This window comes from Phascolarctos cinereus, unplaced genomic scaffold (assembly GCF_003287225.1).
Source record: "Phascolarctos cinereus isolate Bilbo 61053 unplaced genomic scaffold, phaCin_HiC Scaffold_3;HRSCAF=262, whole genome shotgun sequence".
NCBI classification, from domain to species: Eukaryota; Metazoa; Chordata; class Mammalia; order Diprotodontia; family Phascolarctidae; genus Phascolarctos; species Phascolarctos cinereus.
The window spans coordinates 24,648,501-24,659,007 of record NW_027555736.1 but is presented as its reverse complement, the minus strand read 5'-3'; the positions used below and the strand labels follow the sequence as shown (position 1 = coordinate 24,659,007).

The 10,507-nt window shown below is 43.3% G+C and overlaps 1 long non-coding RNA gene across 1 annotated transcript; it reads left to right on the top strand.

Moving 5' to 3' along the window:
* Positions 1 to 228: 228 nt before the first annotated feature.
* Positions 229 to 9,060, top strand: LOC110216428 (uncharacterized). Its single transcript, XR_002326762.2, has 3 exons — positions 229 to 419; positions 6,651 to 6,792; positions 7,056 to 9,060. It is a non-coding gene; the product is annotated as an uncharacterized LOC110216428 (long non-coding RNA).
* The last annotated feature ends 1,447 nt before the right edge of the window (positions 9,061 to 10,507 follow it).

The following is a 10,507-nucleotide window of genomic DNA, read 5'->3' as shown; positions in this document are numbered from 1 at the left end:
GGCTATGACTGTGTGGCTACAAACAGGGGGCATCCCAAAGGTACTAGCTGGCCTCTTCCTCCTCTCTTTGGTTTTCCTTCTTCCATCCTAATGGCATTTCTATGAAAGCAGAGACAATGTTGTAAGGAAGGAGACCTTGGTTTTTCCCATCCATGGCAGTCATGGTCTGTGAATAAGAGTAGCTCTCGTTTCTTGGCCTTCATGCTTGTGCTTTCATTTTAGATAAAGGAGGTTAAAGGCTACAACCCTGTGAGCTGCGAGAGGTCAGAAGAGTGAGCCGCTTGGGTCCAGGAGTCGTTCAGGAATATGAGTCCATGTTGTGCATCAAGCCCAGCATCGAAGTCCCCAATTGACCCAGCCCAGTGGTACCTGTAATACGGTCTCACAAATAAGCAATGCCTTGTTTGGCCATGAACTGGGTAAGATCAATGCAACCTAGAAACTGTGTTAACTCTTGAATCCACTCTCCCCAGAGACTGAGGCAGTGGAGTATGCCCTGCCAAGGTGTCAGCGGGGAGGAAATGTTTGCACTCCTTTTCTTACTATATAATTGAAGTAAATATCTCTCTGTAAAAGCCACTTTGACTGAAGTTAAACAATGCTCATTACTGGCATCCCAGATAGTGAGCAGGAACATTGGCTTAAGCCAATAGCATCTGAGAAGAGCTAACCCAATTGCTCAGGGGTACCCTAGAATCCTGAGGGGGAAATGTAGCCAGGCTCACTTAGGGAGAGTAAGATGGGAAAATACTTGGCATGCTTCCTCATTTCAATGTGCTGTAGAAATACGACTTACTGTTAGCAGCTCAGAGAAGAGGTAAAAAATGTGAACTAATCTAAGATTTTTGGACTATCTAGGGACTGCAATTAAGAATGCCAACCCTGTTTTCTTGTAACACAAATTGTTCAAATATAGATATATTTTCTTTTTGCCAAAAAGAGCAGGAACCCAATGGTCTTAGCATTACCATGCTCTTACCAAGGTCTTAGTATTTAGACATGTAAAAGAACCTTAGAACATAGAATGTTAGGAGAGAGAGCAAAGAACCCTAGAGGTACAAGGCACCTGAGGATGGAGAACGTTAGAGCTTCGAATGTTAAAGGAGGAAGGGACCCTGATCAGTCAGCCAAACAAACATTTATTAAGTAGCTGTCAGGTGACTAGCACCATGCTAGTTTTTGGAGATATGAAGAGAAAAATGAAGCCACCCCTCCCTTCATAAAGCTTCCATTCTATCAGGGGAAACATCATGTACACATATGAGCACGTACAAAGTACATAGACAACACAAGACAATTTTGCTGGGGAAAATGCTCGCTATTTGGGGTAGGGGCTCAGGAAAGACCTCGTGTTCAAGTGGAAATCTGAAGAAAACTCAGGGTTTCAGAGGCAATGGGGAGGAGGGAATGCATTGTAAGTATTGGGGGTGGTGGAGATAATTGATACAAAGAAAGGGGGAGAATATGGAAGATACCCTGGTGAAAGCCATTCCTCATCCACTTCTGTACTTTTAATTCTTTTTTAAAATTCATTTTATTAATTTATTTTTAGTTTTCAATATTCACTTCCATAAGCTTTTGAGTTTACATTTTCTCCCCCTCCCTCCCCAAGATGGTGTGCAATCTGATATAGGCTCTACATATACATTCCTATTAAACATAGTCGTACTTTTCATTCTTAAGGACCAAAAAGTTGGCTTTTTTAAAATAGAAGGTCCCTGCCTTGAGAACTTAAAATAGGCAGCCTAAAGTAATAGCCCTTCCTGGCTGGGGTTCAAGCCAGGCACTGGTGTCTGAATCTGGCCAATTAACATGACAATGTCAGTGTCCAGAAAGCTAGTAAAAGGAGGTGAGTTCTCTTTCAAGAGAAGGAGACAGTTCCCTCTTCCCCTCTGCCACTATTTAGATCATACAAGTGGGAGCTGGGGGAGGAAACCACCTTCCTTTGCACTGTCTGACAAAGTGGATTTCTGAACCAAAGGTTCTAAAGGGACAACAGCTTTAATTATGCAGTTCCTGTCAAAATCTACCTGCTTAATTCGCCTGTTTCAGGAGAAGGTCCCTTTCTCCCCCTTTGCACGATTAGATGGTTTCTGTCTACCCGATAGGAATGTGAGGTGACTTTGCTTCATAGGAAATCTCTATTCCTCTCATTATTGGGAAGAGTTTGACCACAGAGAAAGTCTCTCCACAGAGTTGATGGACCTTTGAACAGAATCAGTGAAACTCTTTGGGTGACTTGAAGAGTAGAAAGTTGGAGCCTGTCACTCATGGAAATGGCTGTAGGATAGTTAGTTCATCAATTGATCAATGAAGCATTTCTTGAGTGCCTACTGTACGTCAGAAGTTGAGTTTGGGACAGTGATTCAAAACCAAAAAATTTTACAAGTCTCTGACTTGGAGGAATTTATATTTATCAGGAGAGATGGTATGTGTATATATATATATATGTGTGTGTGTGTGTGTGTGTGTGTGTGTGTGTGTATATGTACATGTGTGTGTGTATATATATACATATATGTGTGTGTATATATATGTGTGTGTGTCTATATATACATATATATATATATATATATATATATATATATATATATATGTATATATATAGACACACACAAGTAGATATGAGATCATTTCAGTAGAAGGAGTTAGCAGCTGGGGAGAAATGTGACGGGAGCTGAGTAGGCCTCATTCTGGAGGTGGCTCTTGGGATTCTAAGAGGGGGAGGTGAGGAGGGAGAGAATTCCAGGCATAAGGCACAGCCTGAGCAAAGATAAGGAGGGGGAGTGCCATGCTTGAGGTGTGGCGAAGAAGTCAATAAATCTGGATGGTAGAGTATGTAAAGGAGAGGCATGTATGCTAAGGCTAAGTAAGGTTGAGAAGGCTTTTCAATACCCTCAGAGGAGGTTGTTTTTGAGCCTAGAGGAAAGGGAAGTCACTAGTGCTTGGTGAACAGTGACATGGTCAGATCTGAGCTTTAGGGAAATCACTTTGGTCACTAGCATTATCTCCTGGTTACATTTATCAAGGAGTCTTAGATGATCTTAACAATGCCCTTGGATGAGAAAGATTGAGACAGCCTTTCAAACTATTCTTTGGTCAAGCGAGTCAAGGGTTTTGCTTTTCAAACAACCCAGAAATACAGTAGGATCGCATGCTACTGCATGGGATGGCTGTTTGACTCTAATGATGTGGTCAGTTTCATTAGTGAAAATCTGAAAATTCCTGTATTTTATTTTGCGACTCACATGTCAGTCAGACCTCCATTTCAGCCACTATAGAGCTGGGGAGGATCTTGGAGATCTCTCAGAAAATCTTTTTGGCTTATGTCCCCATCCAAGGATTCCTCTGGGAACATCAAAATCCGGCATATATTTCCTGCCTAAAAATTCCCTCCCCTCCCCCTGAAAGTTCTCAAGCTAACGAAGGGTTGAAAACAAGGTAGATTTTATTGAGTTCAACAGAAAGCATGCAATGAACTTGTAACTGAGCCTCTCCTGCCTGCCCCCGGGGCCTGGACAGTCCACACAATTCCTGCCTGCCCCTGGGACCAGCAAGGGGATGAGTCTGGGCTGCTCCTCCACGAATCTGACTTCCTAGTCTATTACTCCTTCTTCCCCTTTGAACCTCATGTATAAAATGCTCTGAAGGCCTCTCTTCAAATCCAAGTGTGACCAGGAATCTCCATTTCTTTTTCCACCTTCCCTCACAGAAATTCCTTTTCTGATCTATATCTGGTCTTGGCCCCTAGATACCAGTGGTCCCCCATAAAAGCTATGGACACAGTCAGGCTTCTCTCTAGGTTCCCCAAATTGTCCGGATTCTCTCTGTGTCTCTGTCAGCCAATGAATCTTTCAGATACTCTCTGTCTCTCTTTAACAGGCCAGGGCAAGGTCTGGCTTAGGTGTACAAAGTCTATCACTCCTGATTTAAGTTTGGTGAGCCTCACCGCTACCATAGTTATGATGCCTTGACTTGAGTCACTGAAAGAACAAAACCTATGGGTGTGGGCCAAGGAGGACCCAGAGGATTCATGCTTTGTCCAGGAGACAGTAGAAGGGAGAAGAGGACCATACCTCACCATGCTTACTACCTTTTCATCAAGGATTTTCTCAATATGTGTGTCTCATAAAGATTTCATAAAGATAAGACAGTTGCCATATTGATGGGTAGTTATCAATGTTCTCTGTTGATTATTCTCTATTGAAATGTAAACTCCTTTCCAATATGGAATGTTTCATTCTTTATACTTGTATCCCTGAAGCCTACTATATAGTCCTGGCATGTAGTAGACACTTAATAAATGTTGACTGATTGATTCTCTAATCACTTTATTTGGATAATAATTTCATCCATGATTTTCCTATTCTTTCAGCATCTCTTCCTCTCTGAGATACCTTTTTTAAATGATCATTCAATATTTTCAAGGTTGTCAACAAGATGGCCATTGCCCAAGTGTGAACTTGGTCTGGTCCAGTCATGATTTTGGTCTGAAGTATAAGAATCCAGACCCTGTAGTACCATCACCACTGACTCATGGCGAAAATAGATTATCATAGAAACACAGGCGAATGCGCTCCATTTTCTATGCATTTGTGCTCTCGCCAGACTCATTTACGGGCTCTGGGGTTGAGCTGCCTCAATTGGGTCTCATGCCAAACTTTCTGCAGACTTGTTTTCACCTCTGCTGCTTTTCACTGTTCTACGAGGTGACGCTGCGTGTAATCTTCTGCCTCCTCCTCCATTCTTCCTCCTCCGGAGTGGTTTACAGACAAGTTTGTATTCTGAATCCCTGTCATCCTTGGCCACCTTCGGCTTGGCAAGGAGGACCTGTAGTTGCTGGCTAAGGTGGTTTCTGGTGTCTTTTTGCTCTCTCCTTGTGGTAACTGCTTCACATCAATGAAATCTTTTCAGGAAATGGTGACCATCGAGGTCAACAGTGCTGCTTTTTCCTGTTCCCCAAATCGTTGGCAGCTCTTTGTTTTTCCTTCTGCCCACCTTTACCCTCTTTTTCAATTTGAGGTTGATTTTGATCATTAATGAGCCAATGGTCTGACCAAATATAGGCAGCTGAATCTGATATGACCCCCTAATCACAACTAATATTTATATAGCACTTACCCATGTGCCAAGCATTTCACAATTATCATCTCATTTGATGCTCACAATATTTTCTTTCCCATCTGACAGATGAGGAACCTGAGGCAAATAAAGGTGAAATGACTTACCCAGGGTCACACAGCTAATAAATATCTGAGGCTGGATTTGAACTCAGGTCTTCATTATTCCAGGATGGCACTCCACCCCTCTGGGCCACCTCAGTCTTGCCCATTAACATAGAGTCAATTTCATTTTCTTGGTGGCAACAATGGGTGCTTGCCATGTCTATGAATTCTGATTTACTTTTAGAAGAAACTATCCTGATGCCAAGGTGTAAAGCTTCTCATTAGTCTGCAAGCCCTTGGCCTCTCTTGTATATCGAACCCAAGCCCTGTTTTTCAGCACCCTTCCCTGTGCCCTTGTTTACATTGGGGCATCCGTGTACGCGCTGACTTCAGTCGGTGCATCTCCTTCTAACCTGCTTTACCTTCTTCGGTATTCGCTGGTGCACAAAGTACAGGTGTGGTGGCGGTCAGCTTTTCGGTCACCTCGTTGTGCCGAGTCCTGCAAGATAAGATGGTCAAGATGGCCCGTGAAATGAGGACTGTTGTTGCATTTAGACACATGGGGAAACCAACCCCATCAACTCCTTTCTTTGTCCCTCCAAGGAGAACTTGTAAGCCATCTCCCCACTTACTGGTAATTTCTTTAGACTTCCGGCTTTATCATTACGAACATCTACTGCTGTAGTTCAGCTTTTCAATACACAAATTGTCTGAATCTTGGCAATTTCAGTTCTCTGGGGCAGCTGAGTGGTGCAGTGGGCAGAACACAGGACCTGGAGTCAGAAGACATGAGTTCAGATCCAACTTCAGACCCTTACTAGCTGTGTGACCCTGGACAAGTCCCATAACATCTGCCTGCCTCAGTTTCTTCAACTGAAAAATGGGGATAATAATAGCACCTACCTCACTGTCTCAATCCTGAGACAGTATTTGCAAGGCACTTAACACAATGCCTGATATATAGTAGGTGCTATGTAAATGCTTCTTATCTCCCTTCCTTTGCTGCTGCTGAAGAAGCAGTACACAAGGCTTAAAGGTTAGTCTGCATTTTTCTTGTCTTCCTGAGTTGCCACAGCCAATTTATTATGATGATGAGCCTGTCTGTACTTAACTATGTTGGTCCTCAGACAGCAAGACTCAGTCTCTTATGGATGAAACCTTTCTGGCATGGTAGGATCTGCCCTAACTCTTAGCAGGACTAAAAAGCTGGGCCATGGTCACACAGTACCCAGCAAAGCCAGGATTTGAACCCAGATCCTCAGACTCCAAATCTAGCATTCTTTCCCCTGAACCATTCTTCTACTTTGCCTTCTGTTGGCCATTCAGTTCCAAAGAGTCTCACTGCGCTCCATTGGCCTACTTTTCCTTCAAGAAACCATGCTGCAATACGACATCGGAGCATGACTTTGGGTGGGGGGGAGAGTGGTTACACAATCAAACCCTGTTGTGTATTGTAGACATCTGTGTTTGCATTCTCTTCTCTAGATCACACTCTTCTTTCTGGGCTGTTTCTGACCAATTCAAATCAACAGACATTTATTGACTACCTACTGAATACAAGGAGAAATACAGCCTGGCCATGTGGCCGAAGGACTCACCTTGGAGACCCATCACTGACACCCACTAGGTAGGTGACGCAGGGTAAGTCACGTCACCTCTCAGTGGCCCAGACAATTCTCTAAGACTAAAAGTTATGGGCAAGTTGAGAGAGGAGTCACCTGGTGTTCCCTTTTTTATGTGATGAAATAATAAGTCCAAAACCTCTCTTCCCCCATATGTGCCTAGTACTGTGCAAGGTACTATTCATAATAACAATTAAAAATAGCTAGCATTTATAGGTCACAGGAAGTCAGACACTGGTCGGTTTTTATTTTTCTTCTCATTTTTCAGATGAGGAGCCTGAAGCTGTGAGGAGCTGTGACATGCCCACAGCCATATAGCCAGCAGAGAAGTGCCTTCCTGTCTCAGGGTCCAGCATTCTATCTGTGGTAGCACCTTGGCCACCTCCATACAAGGCAAAGACAAAAAGACAAAAACAAAACCATCTCCACTCTCCCTGAGCTTATCAGGCTGGGAGGAGGGTATGGCGGGTGCCCAGATGAATAAGTACGGGAGTATACATAAAATAACTTGGAAGGGGAAGCACTGATGGCAGGGATCTGGAATCCTGGGTCTTGAGTTGGAAGGAGTGCTGAGGTTAGCTAGTGCACCCTCCTCCTTTTACAGGTAGGGAAACTGAGACAGAGAGAGGTGAAGGAGCTTGCCTATAGATGTCAAAGCCAGGATTATGAGCCCAGGGCCTCCGGCCCCAAAGCCTGCCTTCTTTCTAGCATCACATTAGTAGGTGGCCCCCAAACTGTGCTTTGAATCAATGGAAGGATTCTAAGAGGGGCGTGGGAGGAGGGAGAGAGGTGAACGTATCTGGGAGCTCTTTCCAGCTCTTCCCTGTCTGTATGTGTCCACCCTTCTGATGGACTAGACTTCATGATCACCATGAATCTGAAACAGAATGGAGAATTACTGATCCAGAATTCATTTTGTGAATTATTTCATATGAAGATCTGGCAAAAAAAAAATGGTACTGGGATACAGGGAGAGGAGAGGAGAGGAGAGGAGGGTTGGAATCAAGGAGCCCTGGCAGTTTATGGTCTTGTCCTGTGAACCAGGGAGGGCGCGAGCAGCCCCAGGCTCCAGTTAGGCCCCCCCACGGTCCTCAGCAGAGGTGTGGGTGGACCTCTGACAGGCTGCATTCTGCCCCAGATGCAGCCGGTGACAGCCCCGATAGATGGACAGGGAAAGTCTTTGTGGTGCCATCCTGGCCCATTGTCACAGAGCGCTTGGAGCTGGCATCCTGAGCTGAGGCAGCTGTTCAGAAACAGGTCCCAAGGAGCCCGCAGCCCAAGGGAGGGGGCTCTGGGATGGGGAGTTCATCCCCATCATCCCACGTTTTCACTCTGCAGAAGCCTCAGATGGCTTTATTGGCCTCACCGTAGCTGGAAGCACACGTTTTGTTCTACCCGGTGCCTGGAGACAGTTCAGTATTCACGGATCACAGGCAAAGGTGCAGAATCCTGCTTTCAAATACACTCCCAGTGGGGGATCTCTGGGGCAGAGGGAAAACGCATTCTAAATGAGGACAGGTAAACAGAAGTCTCTCCTCTGCCCCGAAAGAGTTAATGCCAAGTCTCTCTCTCTCTCTCTCTCTCTCTACCAGGATTTGGGGTGATCAAAAGCTTTTCCGGGTATACCCAGATTCTCCTCTCTGAAAAGTAGTGGGCCTATTTCAGGAGCTCAAATGATCCTAGGTTTAATGAGAATGATGTGCCTTTATATCCCAAAGAGATCATACAAATGGGAAAAGGACCCACATGTACAAAAATATTTATAGCAGCTCTTTTTGTGGTGGCAAAGAATTGGAAATTGAGAGGATGCCTATCAATTGGGGAATGGCTGAGCAAGTTGTGGTATATGAATATAATGAAATACTGTTGTGCTATAAGAAATGATGAGCAGGCAGATTTCAGAAAAACCTGGAAAGACTTGTATGGACTGAGACTGAGTGAAGTAAGTAGAACCAGGAGAACATTGTTTACGGTAACAGCCACGTTGTGCAACGACTAATATTCATAAACTTAACCCTTCCCAGCAATACAAGGATCTAAGACATCTCCAAAGCCCCTGTGATGGAAAATGCTATCCACATCCAAAGAAAGAAACGTGGAAGTTGAATGCAGATTGAAACGTACTATTTGCTATTTTTTTTCTCTTCTGTTGAGTTTTATTTCCTCTTTCTGGTGGTTCCTCTTATTTGGTTCTAATTCTGACTTACAACATCACTAATGTGAAAATATATTTAAGAGGAATGTATGTGTATAGCCTATATCAGATTGTGCGCCGTCTTGGGGAGGGAGGTGACGAGGGAGGGGGAGAAAAATTTTAAGCTCAAAAGCATATGGAAGTGATTGTTGATAAATCAAAATAAATTAATTTAAAAAAAAAAAGAGAGAATGATGTGCCTTAACACCAGCCTCTCACTGTGACTATACCTCAGTAGAAAATCATCATGGAATTAACCAATGAACAAGCATCGATTAAGTGCCTTCTACATACCAGGCAGTATCCTAGGAAACCAAAGAAAAAGAATGAAACCATTCCTGCCCTCACTGAGCTTACATTCTAAAGGGGATTTTCAGCTTTTGATCAGGAACTAACTAGGCCAATCTATGCAATCTCTACTGGGAAGGAACTCTTTGGCCACCTGATTCAATCTGCATCCCATACATAATGTCCCTATCAGATAGTCACCAACTTTTGCTCAAAAACATCAAATGAAGGGAAATCTACCACCTGTCTCAGCTGAACATTCCTCTTTGGAACAGCTCTAACAGTTAAGATAATCTGCCTTATATTGCACCTAAATTTGTCCCTTCACAACCTGTACTAATTATTCCCAGCTCTGCCCTTTGGGGCCAAGTAGAATAAATCTACTCCTTCTTCATACTTTTTTCATTCATCCCTGAAGAGAGCCACCACGCACCCTCCCCTCCCACTAAGTCATTGACAAATCTTTTAAAATCAAGCAAAAAATAACGACCTGTAGTTTCTAAAGAATTTTCTAGGGCTTCAGAGGAGGACAGGAAAACATTGAAATATTAATCTGAATACTGAGGGACTTAAGATTCCAAAGTCACATTACAGAAAAACAGTAGATATCCCAAGAGATTTGGGCTTCTTATTGAGAAAAGTACTATCTTGGTGCCCGATTCAGCAGATGTCAGGCAAGGGAAGGGGAGGGGAAGTTGAGTGAAATCCGAATGTATGTGTGTGATCCGGTGACGTCATCAAATTTGTATTCTAGAGAAAGACTAGCTGGGGTTGCTGCATAGCTGAATAAATTTCCACGTCAATGCCAGATGTTAACCTTGTTAAAAAGCCTGAGTGATTAGCCCTAACCTAACTTTTCTTGGTTTTTAGTGGATAAATAAAATTTCTCCATGAATCATCTTGTGAAGAATCTCATAATTTTTAAAAAATTTAAAAATCTCACAATTTAAAAAAAATAAACTTGATGAGAATTGATTAAGAAGGAAATGTTTTAGTTAGTTACAAGGGCTGAGAACTTGCATGCTTAGTAAGAGAGCAGAATACTCTTAATCATTCATCTCCATCCCTTCACCATGAAGTATTATGGTGCACTGCCATCAGGAAGACCTGGGGTGAAGTCTTGCCTCTGAGGAGCTGGGTGTAAAACCCAGTTGAGTCACTTAATTAATACCTATGTGACCTTCATCAAGTCACTTTCCTCTTTGGACCTCAGTTTACTCATCTGTAACATAAAGAGG